We start from the raw sequence: 18,507 nt of genomic DNA, 5'->3' as shown, positions 1-18,507 counted from the left end.
CAAAGAGCCGAGTTTGTCAGAATCCTCCAACGAGGATTCAAGCGGAGCTGCGCCTGGAAAGCTGTCCAGCCTACACCGTGACCACCTTGGGTGTAAGTAAATAATCTTTTCAGTCAACCATTACGCCTCCGTAACTGATTCTAGCTCGCGCGTACCTTACCGCCCCGCGGTTTTCTTCGGCCCCGCGTGCCCGGGCTGCTGGCCACAGTACGCGTGCGCAAAGACGGGCCCGGCTCGCACATGGCGAGGATGGGATCGGGAGCCGGCCTGCACAGAACCCCTCCCTAATGAGAGCATCCTGTGGGGCCTGGCTATGGCCCCTTCAGCTCAGCACTGTAGAAGGGAAGGGAGGGCTGCCCTCTGGGTTCTAGCTTGAGCCACTGCAGGTATGCGCAGGCATTTCCTCAGTCCAGAGGGATGTCTTTACAGTTACAAACTGATTTAGCCTAGCCAGGTTAGACTAACCTACAAAGATTGAATCAATTCAGGCTCAGGCTTTTTGAATGTCTGTCCCTAGCCAAAGTGGTGTTTAAATATCATCCATATGTTACCAGTTGATCTCAGAATGGTGTCCATAAAAATGAATGAGCAGAACAGTTTGAAACTTCGACCCTTTATTCTAAAGTTCAGGCTAGATAAAGGTTTAAGCTTTTAAACCTTCTACACCCCCAATACCATTTTTTTTTGGGGTGGGGGGAGTGGTAAGATTTTAAAAATTTTATAGTACAAAGCAGGTAAAACAAATAAGCCTCCAGCCCTTTCCCTTCCTCTTCTGCACCTTACCCCACACTGTGAAAAATACACAAATGCTGAGTGGGGAAAATAAGGTGATTCCATAGCAACATAAAATTATGGAGTGTCTTCTCCATCAGATGCATGTGTGTTGTAATCATAGGTGGATCCAGTATTTTTAAATGTGCAGGAGCAGCAGCCAGTGTTGCAGGAGTGGCTCCTTACTCCCTCTGGGATGGGCAGACCATGCTGCAGAAGCAGCAGCTGAGGAATTAAAGTCCCTAAATCCTATCCTGCCATCCCTCAGCACCCTCTCTTTTCCCTTCTGTGTTCTGCAGCACCTCCTCTCCTTTCCCTCCCCTTCCCATTCTCCTTCATCCCCGATCTACAGCCACCACTGTCCCCAGCTGACCAGGGCTACCAGGAGCTCCAGAACTGCTCCTGTCCCACTCTAGCTAGGTTGCACAGGAAGCCAAGCTCAGCTGGGAATAGTGGCGATGGGAAGGTTCCTGCCAGCCCTGGAGTAGGCTCCGAGGGGAGACACCCAGGTGGGACTAATCAGGGAGGGAAAACCTGCCCACAGCTGCAATTGCTATTTTTCTTTGGCTGAACCAGAGCCTGGCTCCCCATGCAGCCTAGCTGGAGTGGGGCAAGAGCAGATCTGGAGCTCCCTTACCCCTGGATGACCTGAGGACAGCAGCAGGCAGGGAGGTGGGGGAATGGGAAGGGAGGGGAGGTGGTGCTGAGCATGTAGGGGAAGTTTAGAGGAGAATTTTTACCTGTTTTAGGGGTTTAAAGTCCCCGGCTGCTACTCCAGCAGCATGGTCCAAAAGCAGGGTTTGACTGCGCCACCGCATCCCCTCTAGATCTGCCTCTGGTTGGAATTGGTGATAGAGGCATGCTAGTAGTAGAACAGCTAGGTTCCAGAGCTTCAGTCCATGGTAATTATGTAGCATGCACACCAAAGCTATTTTGGTGTCCCAAAGGTAATTGGCAAATTAATTCTACAAACACAAATGGGTGTGGATTATTACTGTGAGTGGTCTGTTAGTGAGACTGGCAGGACCCAGCTCTTGGACAGCTGACTATAGCTGACTATGAGAAATCAAAAACTGATATTAATGGATTTCACAGTAATCAAAGACTGAAGCTTGGAATATGACCCATCTCAGGGGTTGCTCCTTCTTTTCTTTTCTTTTAAATCTATGACAGTTTTTATGCTTTTTTGTTTTGGGGCACCACTTTGCATTGTATATACTTTGTTTTCTGGCTTGGGTCTTGTCTTTCTCTCCCAATTAAGGTATGCAAACATCTGGAATGAATGTGAGCAGATGTGGCTCTGCTGCTGCATGATGAGCAATAGCTGCAGTGCAGAAGATTACACTTGTGAAAATATTTACAGTTGTGCAGAGTACTGTAATTGGCTGCAATAGCAGTTTTATAAAGCTGTCTGTATGCTATTGTTTTTGTTTGTACATAAGATAGATCTTCTTCTCCTGTGCATTATTTTCTTAATTACATGCATTTTGGGTCAGGAGAAAAATTTACAATGCAAATGAAAGTTTCCACCAACTCTCTTCCTGTCCTCTTCTCCCTAATGTAAATCTGTATCAATACAATGACAGCGATAACAATTAGTTGGATATCTCATTATCCAGGGCAACAGCACATTTTCCCAATAGGAGAAACATGGTTTTATAAACCAGAGCAAAAATGGGAGGGTTTTTTTCTTCCTCCATCTTTTTCTCAAAATTCTTAATGCTACGCAGCAGTCAGGGTAGTGAAAATGCTATGAACATGTAAATGGTATCAGGTTCCACCTAATACTGGACAGCTTGGATCTGCAATAGCAAATGTACATGGTGCTGTGTATCAATGGCATTTGTACATCCTAGAACCCAGTTAATAATACATTAATGTGACACTTTTTTATATTGCCCTTCATGGTTGTGTTCATCTGTAGGACAGTGATTCAAGCAGTTGCTGCTTTTGAGATTTAAGATTTAAGGTTGCTGCATGATGAATTGAATTATGAATAGTCAGCTTCTGGAGGCTTTAAAAATTAGTCTTTGATCCTGTAAACCTCTGTGTAGGTGAGTCCCATTTGCAATGCAGGTAGTTGACTGCTGCTCATGTAGGCCACGGTTAGGAAGATCAGGTTCTTTGTTTAAAATAAACTCTGAAACTGACCAGGAAAATGAGTTTGAAGCTGAATGTTGTTGTGTATACAACTTTTTTTTTCCTGATCAGCTTGTCCAATCCTTAATTACAGGAAATAATCTACCACTTCAGGGCTAGATAGAGGGGTTAATGAGGTGGAGGTTATGCAGGCCAAAAAAAAAGACCAATACATAAAACGAAAATGCATAACAAGGCTCTAGGCTCTCCTGCTTCACTCAGAAAATCTAGAATTAACAATGACCCTGATTCTGAAAACATTCATGTACATGAGTGAGTAAAGCATTGGGGCCAATATGTGCATCTTATCTGCCTCTTTTGTGCCACTGGGATAGTGCAAGGGGCAGGATTCTGCCTTCATATTACAAGCAAAAAATTCCCCTTGGCACAGAGGAATTCTGACTTGAGCCTGGTGCCCTTCCCTTCCTCTCTATTAGTTTAATCAGAGGATGTGTTGGAGGTCTGCTGAACTGCAGCTGTTTTACCAGTTAGAGTACCCTGCACATCTAGTTTCTTAAGTAGTCTCAGTTCAACACAAACCAGATATACACTCAGAACTTCAGAGAGCTGTATTTAAGAGGATCAAAACTGTGTATTTGGAGTGGGAAAGACTCCTAGTGAATAAGCATGAACAGTTTGTCGCTATCGCAGAATACCCAAGGTACCATCAACAGTGGCTGCTTTACTACCTTGTTCCCTTTAATTTACAGCCTGGATGGAGTTTTCTAAATAACCAGAAACTCTTCTCTCTCACTGGATAATGTTTCCCCATGAAAGCTTGGGCTGCCTCCTGGGCAGAAAGCCAGTTTCCTTTAATTTCTTGCTCTGCCTACCTCATTTCTAGACATTTCTAGAAATACTGTAGTCTCTTCTGGCCTTATCCATTTTGGTTGGTGTGCATTAGAAGTCTCTCTAGCACAGGGGCGGGCAATTATTTCAGATGGAGGGCCGCATACTGAGTTTTGGCAAGACATCGAAGTCTGCATGACAGGCAGCCAGGGGAAGGGAAGTACTAATTTTCTAAATTTTTTTAGGGGCCCCATGGGCCGGATAGAATGGGCTGGTGGGTCGCATCTGGCCCGCGGGCCGCATTTTGCCCACCCCTGCTCTAGCATGATTTTTGTCATGTATTTCTTTTCTTCCTAACCATTTACATCTGAGCCATATTCATGTTCATTGTAGTCTAAATAATGGTTCTGTGTCTCGGTTGGCCTGGTTTTTACAAACATGCTTTAATCATAATCTTCATCCCTTCTAAAATCTATCCTGGCCATGTCATTTAAAGTGGGATAATCTGAGGTATAACTGAATGTGACTATTTTTAAATGTTGTGAATAAGCCAAAGTCCTAAAATCCCATGTTTGTAACATATTCTGTCCTAGTAGCTCCTTTAGAACTGGATTGTTTAGGTACTGATCAACTCCATCAGGTTACTGATGCCCAGCCTTCGAAAGTATTCTGGGCATCTAAGGTTAAATTTACATGCTGTAGTGGGGCAGGTGCCATGACTGGTGAGCTCTTGTTTCATTGAAGACTTCCACAATAGTTTGTGAGTTGTTAGAATGATAAAAGCCTTCCCAGACAGGTACTGATGGATTTCTTTTTTTTTTTTCTTTTTTTCTTTTCCCCCAAAACATAAATGATTCCTTCTCCAGCTGCAAGTCGCCCTGTTCAGGTTTGGTGACTTGGAGGATCCTCAAGTTGGACATTCTCCAACTTCCCTGTTATAAAATTGCCCTCACCCTAAAATGAAACATCACATAACAGCTTTAATTGTTTACTCTGGTCAGGCTGAACTAGTTGTTCTGAGCCCCTGAGTAACATTTTAAGGTCTTGTTTTTTTTTTTCCCAGGGATAGTTTTAAAAGGGTTGTTGTATTCAGGAAAAATGCCTATGCATGCTTGCAACTCAGCTATGGTCTGAGGAGCTAGTCTGTTCAGTAACTGTGACCTTCTCTGCTACAGGGTGAATCCCCTTCTTGTCTGTCTAGTAACCTGTGGTTTTTGTAACCACTAAAACCCACTGTTTGCTAAGAAGTTCTACTGCCTCCAGTCTCTGGAAGCACTGTCTTTAGTTTTCTTAACATTGCTTATGTCTATGGTGAACGTAAATTGTGACTACATATTACAGCATGCAGGATGCCCTTAACCAAACTGGTTGTCGGGCAAATTCCAAGTGCTGCAAAAAGTACTGGAATAGGACCTTGTGAATGTCTATAGTGGGCTGCTTTTTTTTCCCTTCCAAATATCGCCTGCAGACATGGCTTTACCATGTCCATATTACTCAGTTCTTGACACCGACCCAATAAGTCCTCTGTAGAGTTGGGTAGTGTTATAACTTGGACATTTGATTCACCTGATGCTTTATAATTCTTGTTGATGCTGGGTGTTTTTTTTTTGGGGGGGGTGTTCTTTGAGTTTTGTCTAGCTTAAAAAAAATTCCGCCCCAGTGAAACAGCACCCTCCTTTTCCAGCTTAACCCTTTTCCCCTAACTCTTCACCCTCTCCCTCCGCCTGATATTTTTAGCTTGACCCCTACTAGTGATATACTCTGGACATTATTATTCATGTCAGCGTCCCTAAACCGAATATAGTAGGATGGATGTATATCTGGATGTTTTTGCTAGGATTTATTTAAAAATTCCCAATTAAGTTTTTAATTCCTGCAACTAATCTTTGCCCTTGCCTTTGTCCCCGAGTCAATGGGAATGCTAGGCTTTATAATTGTCTCTGATTTATTCATAATTACTTTAAACAATTCTACTTATCATGTGGATGAATTCTCAGGTGTACACATGTAGGGTTGCGCCAGCATTCAATAGTGGGCACTCTTCCCTTTTGCACTGCTGACTTTTATATAAGTTTGTGGATCACAGTCCTAGTATCTCCCTCCATGAGTAATGACTCCATTAACTCCATTCTTGCTTGGTAAGATCCCACTTACTTCCATTTTATGTGCATCTTTTTCCCTCCCCCCGCCGCCTTTTTCTATGGTCTGAACTTTTGGAGAGAAGATGTTGGTTTGCATTTTCTGCCTAAGGGCCTTGTTGCATGTTGCACTTTGAGCTGATCAAATGTTGATTGGAATTAATGCTAGCTCAAATTTAGAGCAGTTGTGTTAAGGCTAAAAACATTCTCCAAGGTCTCCTGTACACATGCAGGGAGCAAACTCAATTAATCGAGGCTGCTGGAGCGTGGAAATTAATGTGCTCCAGTGTATCCATGCAGCCTCCAGCATCATGTGTATTGGCGTCCCCACACTGAAAAATGGCAGTGGGGCACTTTAAAGCTGGAACGAGCTTTAGTTTAAAATGCCCTGCTGCCATTTTTCATTGCAGGGACACTGATACATGTGATGTTCCAGGCACTCTTAATTAGCATGGCTTTCAGAGCTGTGCTAATTAAACTGCCCCCACAGCACATAACTGTTGATGACCTGCACAGCTGTGAGTTGCCACTAGAGGACTGGGGAGTCAAGACAGACTTCTGTGCCTGTTCTAGGTGGGAGTGGGTTGGGGGCTCTTGGCCATGTGCACATCAGCACCTTTAATTTTACAGGTTGCTGTGAACATTCCCTGCCACTGATTGGTGGTGGGGCTGTGCTTGCGGCTTGCTCCTCATGGGTGGAGAAGCGAAAGACCCGGTTTTAAACTTGGCACAGTTATTGTCACCCCCACCCCCCAGCTGCTGACTGGCTGAGGGGCCCTGGTGGCCCCACTACTTGCTGCTGATCAGTGGGGAGACAAAACTGGCAGCATGTTTAAAATCAGTTTTCACTTTCGCTTTTGATTCACTTTTATAGCCAGATACTGGTTATATCAATATTTCTGCTAAGCTGATAGATGGGCATAGAAGAATGAAAGGTGCTCAGCTCTTAAGTGTCACCTGGAACTAGGACTGGCCTTGAATAGGGTAGCTGGACCTAGTTAATTGCTGCTTCTTCCTATTCTCTTCTGCGTTAAGTGGAGCTGTGGCTCAGGGAATCTGCAACTATATGTTCCCATATCTCTGTACAACATCTTGGACATTTTCATTAGTACTGTAGCAATAAAAATGTTATGACAAAAGGTACTAATGCTTTGAACATTAGAGATCATTGATAACAAAGCACCTGAGAGAGAATTCTCCATAGGAAGAGTAAGGAAGAGTAAAAGATACCATGAAGTGATTACATGGTGAGCATTATGAAGAGTATTTTGTGGATTAAAGCACCCATGCGTATTGTGTGGTAAATTAAAAACTGTCACTTTTTTAAAGAGAATTTTCCATGTGATTTTTATATGCATAGATTGACCATGTTTCTTATTAGGAAAAAAATTAATGGTGTTAATATCATTTAATGAAGCAGTTGATGTTCACATATGCCAGTATCCTATTTCTGAAATATAAGTGTGAAGAGAATGATCACAGAGGCAGTATACATACCACAAGTAAATAATAATGCAATATGGCCCCAAATCATTCAGTTTACTGGGACTTTTTTTCCCAGACTTCAGTGTTTTTAAAACTCTTTCCTATCCTTTTTCATTTTAAATATTTCTTTTAATATCTCAGTAAAAATGCCAGAACAAATTAAATCACAAAACAAGAACCAGATAAAAAAAAAAGAAAAGAAAGCACTTTCAGGCTGGATAGAAGGAATTTAATCTGAGATTTACTTTAATGTTATGGAGACATTTAGCTAAATCCCTGAGCGAGCACAGCTTTAATATTTTATCCCTAAAGGACTACCAAAGCCAGAGAGACTGAGTTAAGAGTGTGTGAAAGTCATTGAGTTGGATACAACCCCAGCAGAGAAGTTGCCCCAGGAATTGAAAAGGAGAAAAAGGGTGATGTCTTCAGTGCCTTCAACTCCCATGCAAGTCATTAGCAGCTTAGAGTAGCCAAGGAAAATTGGCTTTTAAGTAGCATCCACTCCAGTATCCTACAGAATCGGATACAAAATAAGAAACTTGGCAATCTGACAGACTTCAGCTCTGTCAAATGTACCAGGTCTGTCTAGCACTCTGATTTAAGAGGAGCTCTATTTACATCATCCTAGAAGATGAGGATTGGCAAGCAACCTTGAAGAGGTGAACTGTACAGGCTGGGTTGCATAGTAGCTCACCTTTATTTCCATTTGTGAAAGGCTGTCTCAGTTGCTATAACTTTGTTTTAGAGTAGTCGGAGCTCTACATTTGCCATATGGGGCACTGATGCACACATCATGGTGAAGGGTGTGGTACAGCCTTCAGCATGGGGGATCAGTATCAAGCAGCTTGGCCTGGCACTTGCCCTTCCCTGCCCTGAGCCATGCCGCTAATTCTCCTCCAAAGATCTCTTCCTCTCATTTTCTTCCCTTTGATACTAGCAGCCACCTCCCTCTGCCCCCCTCCCTTTCCTTCCCCTCCCTTCCCTTACTCCCCTGCTGGAGGGGAGTGGTGCCCCACAGTGCAGCCAGGTTGCAAATGCATGGCCTGCCACTTGTAAAAGGCTGAGCTCCACTGCCTAGGGGAAACATTCCTTGGGCTGGAAAAGAGGAGACCAGGAATTCAGATGTCACTTCTTGTAATAACTCCTATCTTCTGCCCTCCTTTCCACCCTCATATTGCCTGCAGGGCTATAGATTCATTGCAACGTTCTATAATGCTTTTCCTTCCAGATACCAACAATCTAGCATATCCTTACCTTCACCCAACTTATTCTAATACAAAACAATGACTTCTGCAGTGTGGAAATGTGCTTTCAGTGCTTTCCCAAGTGCATGGAATGTGACAGTCCAAACATTTTGATTGACTTCAATACTTTGAAAGCACTGAAGGTTTTAGGTTATAGTGCCAGTTGATGAAGTTGGGAGACAGTTGCTTTTAGGTGATCATGGAGGTGAAGGGATGAGCCTCATCAAGTGTTGGAGCACGCTACAGTAGCACAGGCAGATAGGAATTCACAACGTCCTGACTTTACTTCTGTCTTCAGTTCATTTAAGGTTTGGGGTTTATTGTGTTGTTCTTTAAGACAGCGCTGCTCAAGTTGTAGGCAGGTGCTGCATGCTGCAGGGGTGGCCCCTGCTCAGGATCCCCACTGCCCTCCCCAACCCCACCACCATGTGGGCTACACTGGCAGTGGATGAGGAAGCCACTGGGGTTTGTGGACTGCGTATTAGGGCTGTGCAAAGCTTCAGGTGCTGATTTGATTTGGAGGAGATTTAGCCTGATTCAGTGGCTGAATCACAGTTTCATAGTTGGTAGGGTCGGAAGGGACCTTATCAGATCATCAAGTCCAACCCCCTGCCATGGCAGGAAAGAGCACTGGGGTCAAATGACCCCGGCAAGGTATTCATCCAGCCTCCTTTTGAAGACCCCCAGGGTAGGAGCCAGCACCACTTCTCTTGGAAGTTGGTTCCAGATCCTAGCCGCCCTAACTGTGAAGTAGTGCCTCCTGATGTCTAGTCTGAATCTACCCTCTGCCAGCTTGTGACTGTTATTTCTAGTCATTCCTGGTAGTGTTCGGGGGAACAGGGACTCCCCCAATGCCTGCTGGTCCCCTCTGACTAGTTTGTAAATGGCCACTAGATTCCACTCTCTCCCCCAGCCTGTCCAGTGTCGCATAGAGGGGGAGGATCACCTCCTTGGACTTGCTTGTGATGCATCGGTGGATGCATGACAAGGTGCGGTTGGCCTTCCTGACCGCATCCCCACACTGTCGGCCCATGTTCATTTTGGCATCAATAATGACGCCAAGATCCTTTTCTGCCTCTATACTGACAAAAAGGGAGTTCCCCAGCATGTAGGTCTGCTGCTGGTTCTTCCTCCCCAGGTGCAGCACCTTGCGCTTGTCAGTGTTGAAACCCATCCTGTTCTCATCCGCCCACTCCTGTAACCTGTCTAGGTCCGATTGCAACCTATTCCTCCCTTCTAGCATGCCCACTTCCCCCCACATCTTAGTGTCATCTGTGAATTTGAACAGGGTGCTTTTTACCCCCTCGTCCAAGTCGCTGATGAAGATGTTGAACAGTGCGGGCTCAAGGACTGAGCCCTGAGAGACCCCACTGCCCACATCCCTCCCGGTTGAATAAGACCCATCCACCACCACTGTCTGGGTGCGGCCCTCCAGCCAGTTAGTGACCCATCTGACTGTAGGTATCGACGCCACAGTCTCCTAGTTTTTTAATGAGAATGGGGTGAGAGACTGTTGAAGGCCTTCCTAAAGTCCAGAAAGACTATGTCCACCACGATGGCTGCGTTTAAGGATTTTGTGACCTGGTCCTAGAAGGCCACCAGGTTGGTCTGACAGGACCTGCCTCAAATGAACCCATGTTGATTGCCCCCAAGCATAATCTCCCCTGTTGGCTCCTTGTGGACATGCGCCCAGATAATTCTCTCAAAAAGCTTACCCAGGATCAAGGTAAGACTAACTGGCCTATCGTTCCCTGGGTCCTCCTTCTTCCCTTTTTTGAAAATGGGAACCACATTGGCCCTTTTCCAGTCCTCCTGGCACCTCACCAGAGCACCACGAGTGCTTGTAAAGCCATGCCAGGGGTCCTGCAATGACCTCTGCTAATTCCCCCAGCACTCTGGGGTGGAGGTCATCAGGACCTGCTGATTTAAACACGTCCAGTCCCTCCAGAAGTTCCCTGACTAGGTCCTCACTGACCCTAGGCCTGGGTGCGCCTCCCCTGGGGTCTACGGGGGTCCCGGTGGGGGGGATGACCGGTCCCTGCTCAGAAAAATGGAGGCAAAGAAATTGTTAAATAGGTTAGCTTTGCTGTCTGGTGCGACGACCAGATTTCCTAGCATGCATCTCTGAATCAAATCAGGAGACCAATCAAAAGGTCCAAATCGATTCGAAAAACTTCAGAGATTTGGGCAATCCCCCCTCACTGCCACAGGGAACTGGACCCAGACTCTGTACGAGTAACTAGGGGGCGAGGCTGGGGGAGGGGACCATGGGGGGACCACCACCAGGCCCCATCCCCTCTGACCTCTGCCAGGCCCAGCTTCTGGCTCTTTTCAAAAGCTCCACATTCACCAGCTGCTGCAGTGGCCTCAAGGCTTCTGAGGGCTCATGGCAGGGGCCCCCCTTCCGTGGGGGGCCGGGGGGGGTTTCAAAAAAAAAAAAAAATTAAAGAGCCGGGGGCTGGGGGGGGCGGGGCAGCCATTGATGGGGCTGGGAGAGCAGGCGGGGGATGAGGCTTGTTTGATTTGGAGATTCTGCCGATTTTGGCAGTGGCCAAACCTCTGAATCAGATTCAGCTGAATCAATTTGGGACAGTGATTCACCGAATTGAATTGCTGTCCCCTGAATCGGCTAAATCCGAAATGGGTACTAGCCGCTTCGCACAGGCCTACTGCATATTATCCACTTGCAGGCCATTTGTGGGACATAGGCCTGCACTGTTCTAAGCTACTCTATGGCTGTCATCAGAGCAGGAATTGAGCTCCTCTTATGTTTTTGTGGTAGAACTAAAACAAAGGCTCTGAGGAGCTGCCAGCAGAAGTTTTCTTCTCTGCTTGAGTGTGTGGTGGTGGCTTTTTTTTTTTCTTTTCTTCCTTAATGGCCTGAAAACTTCAGTGAACCTTAGACAATGGCTTGGTATGACAGTGTTACAAAACTCTCAAAATGAAGCCAAAAAATAATGTAGAGTGAGGACAGGATTGTCAGTACCTATTGCTAAATGGAGCTGAATTTTTGTGTGCATCTAAATTTAACCTCCAGCTGGATTCTGTCTCCAGACACTGAAGGGATCAGGTGTTTTTAAATTGTTCCCTTTCACATTGCCATTGCACAGGTTAGTGACTTCAGTGTGTGACCCTAAAAAGGGAAGAAAACTAGGGGTACACAGATTAAAGATTATTTTGACAAATACTTATGGCTGATGATTAACCAGCTATATTGGTCACTGATCCACTAGCTGATATGCAGCCCAGCAGCTTGGAGAGCAGTGTCCAGCTGGTAAGTCTGTTGGGCGGTGGTGGGGAGAAGGGGAAGGGGCAGGGGCAGATCAAGGTCCCCATGGTGGGGGAGGAAGTGGGGCTGCCCAACTGGGGAGAGGGTGCAGGATGGAGCCATGGGTGGCTTATCTGGGGGGCATGGTGTGGGCAGGTTTGGTGGCTCCCTGCCACTGCATGCACCCCTGGGGGAGGCATGGGGGGCATGTGCTCCCTGGATCTGTGCGGGGCAAGGGCAGGCTGCCCACTGCACATTCGGGGCCAGGGGCTGCACTGGCCTCTTTCTAGTGGAGTGGCGGCGCTGGAAGGGGTGGCTACAGGGGGGTTATTGTGAATTTGAGGGTGGCTGTAACCCCCCCCCCCCATGGCCTCCCTCCCCTTCCCAGTGCCATCACTGCCTGCCCTGAGTGCAGCTCCGGCCCAGCACCCCCCACCTTCAGGAAGAAGTCAGTGCAGCCCCTGGCCTCAAGTCTGCAGTGAGCAGCCTGCCCTTGCCCCATGCATAAATATTCCCCTCTCCACTCCTCCCTGCTCTCCCTGGACGAGTTGCCTGTGGCTCCATCCTGCGCCCTGCCCTGCCCTGGCTGGGCAGCCCCAGTCCCAATCCTAGCCCCACTCCCTCCCTCCATTGTAGGGACCTGCATCTTCCCCCCCTGACTTACTGACCAGATGCTGCTCTCCAAGCTGCTGGGCTGCATTGCTGGCTGTGTGTGTTGTGGCTGCATGCATGTGTGTGACATTTATCAGTGATGTTATCAGCTACACTGGCCAAAAAAAGCCAATTGCCAATAATGTCAATTTTCCTTTTATCTGTGCCGATCGAATATGCCAGTGTTTCTCAACCATCTAAGTAGTAGTTACCCCCTAACTTCTGAAAATCGTAGTAAGTATCCCAACACTTAATTTTCCAGGGAATTTTATATTTACAGACTAATGTGTGCCATATGTTGGAAGAAGGGCTGTGTATATAAGGCCATGATATGACAAATGTCTCATCTGGTGTGGGTTGGGTTGCCACCTTTTACACCAGGGGTGCAGAACTCAAGTATGTACCTGAGCTAGAGGTGATGTTGGCCAAAGCTAGGAGGGCTGAACCCAGTGCCACGCAAAGTGCTGCACACCAAATTTTTTGTCATAGTTTTGAGAGGAGGAAGGGGCAAGAGAGAGAGGAAAAGAGGGCGAGAGAGAGAGAGAGAGAGAGTGTTGGGGAACCCGCGTACCCCCTGCCTGTGTCTCGCGTATCACAGGTTGAGAAAATATGCAATATGCAACTGATATATTGGTGCACCTCTAAAGAAAACCAACCTGTATTAATTAACTAGGTAGTAAATTTACAATTTAAAACATTGTTAGAGCCTCAAATAGGCTGGAAACAAACTTCATTAGGCGATAGTAATTTAACTTTGTGGATCAAAAGATCTTTTGAGAGTGCTTAATGAGAAAGTGCTGACAGAATGAGATAAGAGATAATGAACTGATTAACCTAGCAGTTTTAAAGGAGGATATTCAAGTAAATAATGGTGATTGGGTATACAGGAAGAACATAAACCATTCTTAATGTGTGCTGCCATCCTGCTCTTAATTCCTGATTGAAACCTGTTTAATCTGGTCTTGTGACAGGCTGCTTAGCTTTCTTGCTACAATGAAGTATGCCTTAGCATTTTTTAAGAACTTAAAAACAAATTCATAATAACAAGGATCCAGTACAAAAGTCTTCCTTGGAAATGGTTTAAAGGTGAGCTGTCATTAAAGAAAAGGCTTTTTAGGATAATCCTTGAGACCACTTAATCAGTTTAACACTTTAAAACTGTCCAGCTAGCACATGCTCAATAGAATAGTTTCCTGAAAACTTTTTAGGTAAAATCCTACAACCCTTGAAGTCAATGGAAATGTTGCTACTGACTTCAGTGTGACCTAGATTGTACTTGTTCACTTGTACTAAAATATTTTGAGGTCAGGTTAAAGCTCCCGTGCCAGGTAATTCACAGCTAAAGCTCAAATGTCAACCTTAATCGCTGTCCTTTGAATATCTCTTCTAGTGCAGTGCTTATCTGTCTTTTTAGACTCCAGGCACCCTTCAGAAAATGCAAACATTTAGTTTTTCCCCGTTTTCTATAGTTAAAAGAAAAAAATAGAACAATTCTCTTTTGTTGCAAAGAACTCAAAGGCCACAACAGGGCAGATGGTTTTGACAATATGGATCCCTATTTGAAATTTCTGGGGTTATTTTGTGAGCAAGTATGATATACCTAACAGTGCTACCATTGTGTGATACCCTCTGTCACCCTTGAAAGTATCTCAAGGCACCTCTAGGTTCAATGGGACCCTGGCTGAGAATTGTTGCCCTAGCTTGTGCCTGTCCATGCGTCCAGATGCCAAGATTTTCCTAAGTTACCAATGAACTTGGATGCTTCTATTTTAGGGTGTTCAGCTTGATACAGCTGAAAAATGCTTCTCAAAATTGGCCCCTTTTAAGGATCTTCAACTTGAAACCTCTTAAATGAGGCCATACACAAATCTTGATCTGGGAATTCACGAAGGAGTTCAGTGACTCTTGCAAACTGGCTTCCCAGCAGAGCACTTCAAGCCAGCTGTATGCAGCTTCTTAACAAAATGCTTAGAGAGACTGAAATAGTTTAAAAGTTTGTGCAGATTATGTAGAAAGCTTGTGCTAGGAATTAAAAGATAGTTGGATATATTGAGCGGGAAGTAGGGGAGCAGCTGGAAAGGCACCGAAGAAGTGTGGCCATGTTCAGTCCTTGAGGATGGAATATCTTGTAGCTTCTAGCCTCCAAGAACAAAAGACCTCACAAGTACTTCAAAAGCCACGTTTTCTGGCATTTACAACATTACAAATGCCACATGGTTCCAAATTCTGAAAATGTTAGTAAACTTATTGCTAATATAAGATTAAAACATCCATCGTGTATGGAAAGGTATTTTCTTTAAATCTCCTAGCCACTAAATAACACAACCTTTGTGCACCTTTGTAGAGAGCAAATAGTGTACAAAAATAGGTGAACATTTCAGTAAAAGGTCATCCAGGGGCGTGATGGCCTCTTCAACCCATTGCAGCTCTACTAGGAAAAGAGTCAGTGTTCTTTCTAAGGAGTACGTAAGTGAGGGATTAGGAAGTGATCAGTTGTTTTTTCCCTTCCCATCGTGGATGGGCTAGGAGAGCTGGTTGGGTGAGGGGTGGAATAAATTGTACCCTCAAAAAGGATGAAGTAAGGGTGTTTTTTTGTTTGTTTTTTTGGGTTTTTTTTTTCCTAGTAGAGCAATTGGAGGGTCTGGGAAGAATTGGACATCTGAGGGAAATGTCCCCTAGAGCTCCTCCAGCAGGTGCAGCTGCCTGCTGCTCCTTGTGCACGATGAGCACAGTTTAGGCTTCAGTGGTGTTCTGGAACATGGAGGGTGAAGACCAGACTTCAGTTCTTGTATCTGCATGAGTGGATGTGAATCCACACTCCCAACTCTTAGAACCATCTTCAATTCTGGTTGAGGTGGTGAGTGCTGAAATGTGCCTGTGGCTAGTCCACTTAGCAGAAATAACTTTTAAATTAATGGAAACGGGGACTAGTAGTTGCAGGTCTCACCTTCTCAGTTAGTGTCCTAATAACTGAGTCAGTCTCTCTCTCTCTTTTCTGCTTGCTGAATACTGAAATGCTTCCAGGGGAGGTGGGCAGACAGTTGGCATATATGGTCTGTCTTCAGAAGGTGGTTTTTAACAGGAGTGATTATTTTGGGCAGATGTCTTTGTAGGTCCCCACAGGTGAGCCAGCTGTCTTTTCTCCTCAAGGAAACTGAGGCACAGCTGGGTATTGCTGTGTCTAATACCCTGGCTGAAATTGGGCATCCTGGCTTTCTTTCCCCAGACCATTCCCCTCCTACACAGTCAGGGCTGTCGGTTCCAGCAGTGAGCTGAGGACCAGCTTTGCAGGACGGTGATGACATCCCTCTGCCTGGTGGAAGTGAATAAGGAAGGTGTCATGATTTACTTTCTATGAGTTCTTGCTTGTAGTTCCCAGATGAGTTAATAAAGTTGTCTAATTAAAGCACATCTTAATTTGCCTTCCCATGTGTGGAGGACAATGGCAGGCTCAGTCCCAGGGGTGATGGCTTTCCTTTCATAATTTCATCACTGAATTCCATTTAATTGCTTTCTCTCACCACTCTCCACTGCAGATCTTTAAGCCTATTCTGTGCCTCAGCATGATCCTATTTGACTCTGCTCGTGCTCCCCACAAAAAACGCCAACAAACTGACCTTGTGCAATACATTACGACTAAGACTTAACCAGAGAAAGTAAGAAGACATTCCATCCACTTATTGTGTTAAATGTTTTTCAGCGATTGTTTTTTTTTTTTTTTTTTTTTTTTTTTTTTTTTTTTTTAGGGTGCAGTAGAATCACACTTAAGTGACAAGCTTGATCTGGGTACCTAAGTGGAATAAGATCTCTTTCTTGGTGTCTGCACTATAGATAGTGGGGTCCCTTTGAAAGCTGCCCAGATTTGTGCCCCTTGCAGAGATAGCCTTACACTTTTTTCATATTTTTCCACTGGTTTGTTGAAGAGGGAGAGGTGGGGAGAAATACTGGGTTTCTCAAAAATGATCAGTTGGAGATTAAGGTTATGAAGACCAATAATAAGGGGAAGGAGATGGGAATAAATGCAATGGAATCCTACAAAGAGAAATGTCTAGTGCTGCACTCTATCGAAAACAATGGGGAATGTATAGACTACTCTGACCTTCATTAATTGCATAACAGTGATCATCGTCTACTCTCATAACCAGGAGATTGAACAATCTTACTCTCCAGACTATTGGATCATTACTACATGGGTTTGGTATTGGAGGCCCGTACCTGCAATAGGTGCTCAATAAATTAGCATGATATAACCCCCTTAGTGAGCTGAGCTGTTTGAGCAGTAGCTTCACGTTATTTGCCATATAACAGTTACCCTAAAATGACTGCAGATATGTCTCCTAGTTATGGACCTTCTGTTTTTTTTGGTTCTTCTTCCCCTCCCCCAACTACCTGATATGATTTCTGCCCCCCCGCCAGTGATTTGTGGTTTCTTTACTGGGTACAAGTTTTTTTTTTTCAAGTATTTGTTGTGAATACATTACAATGTGATGAAAAATGTGAAATGTTTGATGGAATTTGGGCAAAATTTCACAGCCCGTCTGTGTTTTATAAACATTTTAAGTAGTGCACAGCTATGATGGAAGGCAATGTGTTTTGCTGAGAAGCTGGTTTTCATATCTCATTCATCATATTGGGAACCAGTGTTAATAATAATCTGCCTCTCACCCCAAAAAGGAGTGTTTATGAGACAGCAGAGTCCAATAAAGCTTCTGAAACCAGAGAACTGTCATTCTCATCCTATTCATGGAAACATAGCCAAACCAGTTTTAACTGAAATGTGTGAAACAATTTGCTCCAGGGCAGGAGCATGATACCAAGCCTTAGCCTACAACGAAGATTTTTCTGACTGCCTCAGAATGCTTGGAAGATGGATTGTTTTATTAAAACACTGATGGAGCTAAATGGGAGCTGTTCTGATCAAATATATTATTTTGGTTTTGAATCTTTAAAGTACATAACAGGAAAACAGAATCCTACATATTCACTTGGGGCTTGTCTTTACTGCGAGATTTAACTCTAGTTAATGCATTTGAACTACTCTTAATCAATCTAGGCTAGCTCCATTGAAAGTGACCTGGTACAAACGTCACTTCTGTGATGCGGAGTACTTGGGTTAGCAACTGGTTGGTTTTTTTTTTGCATCTTTGTTATTTTACCACCCTAAGATTCAAATTGCCTCTCCCACTGTCAAAGGGCCAGCTAGTTTTGGTTTAAAATATCATTTAGCTAGAGTCGGAGAGCTTTGTGTTTGGATTAAAGTCAGGTTAGGGGCATAACTTGTTCCACCTAGAGGTAACAATGTAGTGAAGACGAGCCCTTTGGTTAGCAGTTCAGCAAAGTTTCAGCCAAGCACTTAGTTTGTGCTTGTCTCTCTCTCTCTTTTTTGCAGGCATTTGCCCCTCATGAGGTAAAATGCTCCCAGAATGAATTCACACAAATGGTGCAATCCTACTATGGTGCGCTTTGCATGCATGTCATGCACTTGACAAGAAGCACTTGACATTTCGCTTGCTTATGTGGGTTAGCCCTCAGAACCTTGACACAAGTGTCACGACTAACGAGCAGTCTGCCCGATCTGCAGGCTGGCTCCCGGTCCCGTCCTCGCCGGGCATGAGCCGGGCCCGTCTGTGTGCACGTGGGCTGTGGCCGGCAGCCCGGGCACGCGGGGCCGGAGAAAAGTCGCGGGGTGGAGCAGTACGCTCGAGCTAGAATCAGTCACGGAGGCGTAATGGTTGACTGAAAAGATTATTTACTTACACCAGAGATGGTCGCGGTGCAGGCTGGACAGTTTCCCAGGTACAGCTCCGCTTCCTTCCTCGTTGGAGGACTCTAAAACTCGGTTCCCAGGATCCTCGGAGTGGTTCAGACTCCGTGGTGTCGATAACTGGGTTCTAGGGTAGGGATGAGGCTAGGGGCTGTCGGTAAGTGGTGCCCCGGAGTTTGCTAGGCTCCGGGGGTTCGGCAATTGGAGCCTCTATCGCCTTCTTAAGAAAGACGCGCTGGGTTCGAAAGGACCCACAGC

At 45.2% G+C, this 18,507-nt stretch overlaps 1 protein-coding gene across 1 annotated transcript in view; it reads left to right on the top strand.

The window, feature by feature from the left end:
• CHRNA7 (cholinergic receptor nicotinic alpha 7 subunit) overlaps nucleotides 1-18,507 on the top strand; it is a 119,354-nt gene that overhangs the window by 42,803 nt on the left and 58,044 nt on the right. The gene's annotated exons all lie outside the window — the stretch shown is intronic.

Source organism: Alligator sinensis, unplaced genomic scaffold (genome assembly GCF_000455745.1).
Source record: "Alligator sinensis unplaced genomic scaffold, ASM45574v1 scaffold1018_1, whole genome shotgun sequence".
Taxonomy (NCBI): Eukaryota; Metazoa; Chordata; order Crocodylia; family Alligatoridae; genus Alligator; species Alligator sinensis.
The sequence above is the reverse complement of the archived record's forward strand: the minus strand, read 5'-3'. Positions and strand labels throughout refer to the sequence as shown.